This window comes from Acanthisitta chloris, unplaced genomic scaffold (assembly GCF_000695815.1).
Source record: "Acanthisitta chloris isolate BGI_N310 unplaced genomic scaffold, ASM69581v1 scaffold6944, whole genome shotgun sequence".
Classification (NCBI taxonomy): domain Eukaryota; kingdom Metazoa; phylum Chordata; class Aves; order Passeriformes; family Acanthisittidae; genus Acanthisitta; species Acanthisitta chloris.
The window spans coordinates 185,628-186,773 of NW_008667706.1; positions in this window are offsets into that span (position 1 = coordinate 185,628).

Below are 1,146 nucleotides of genomic sequence, written 5' to 3' on the forward strand. Positions count from 1 at the left end.
TCTTAACCTTCAGCAGGTCAATGTCATCTTGTTCCATAAAGAGCAACCAACATTTTACGGGCCGGTTATTATTTGTGACCAAAAGTGCCAACATTTTGTCATTTTTCATGATTCCCAGCATATCTAGAGCCCAGCTGTGAGTATTTTGATGCACCTTCTACTTTGTGAGCACATCTAAAAGCCCCAAGAGGGCAGCAAGGATCTCTGTCTCAGACTGTGGCTGCTGGTGTGGTAAACCCCCAACTCATGAAGCTGCTGACTTACCCAATCCCTGCTTTTATCTTCTGCAAACACGCTTGGAAGAAGCAACACCCATTAAAATGCCATAAAAACCTTTTCCCAGTACACAGATCTGATTTTGCTATAGTTTTGTATTTCTTTGTGTGCAGCCTAAACTCCAAAGCACTAAATTAGTCCAAAAAGGAAGAGGCAGATCTTATGTGAGCCTTTTATTTTACAAAATGTTGGTATTTAAAACGTAAGGTGCTACTGCACTCAATGTAAAGCTTAATTAGGGCTAGGTGACCAACTATTAAACATGTTAAAAGTATTTAAAACAAGCCAAATGGTGACTGTACAGCCCCAAGATTTCCGAAGTGTAGTTGTTGCGTTATGGGGTTGAGTTGAATGAATGGGACTATTAGAAAGCAGATTAGCAGATTTCGACAGAATTTGTGCTCATCTGTGCATTGACCTCTATCAAAGAGATCAGGAGTGGTTGTACGGAACAGCAGGACATGATGGAGAATTCCCAGTTCTGCCCCACTGCACAAATTCCCAAGCCACACATGTTCCTGTTCATGGCAAACAGACGCTGGTGCCTAGCAATGGCTTTGTGAAGCACTTCAGGAGCCTCAGAGGGAGGACACTACAGCAGTGCAATCCTATCGATTGAAAGAGAAGTTGGCAAGAGCATCAGAACAGCCATCAGAAGGGAAATACTTTCTATTTCATCCCTTGGGGAGATACTTCAGTGTTGCCTTTGTGCAGCACAAGAGATGTGAGAAGCATGACAAACTGGGTTGAATTTCACCTGGACCCCAATGGGTTATTTCTCTTCTGTCTCTGATGAATTTGATCTGACTTTATATGCTGATAACTTTGATTTGTGACAGCACTATGTGGGAACCAGGCTCCACTGCAAGC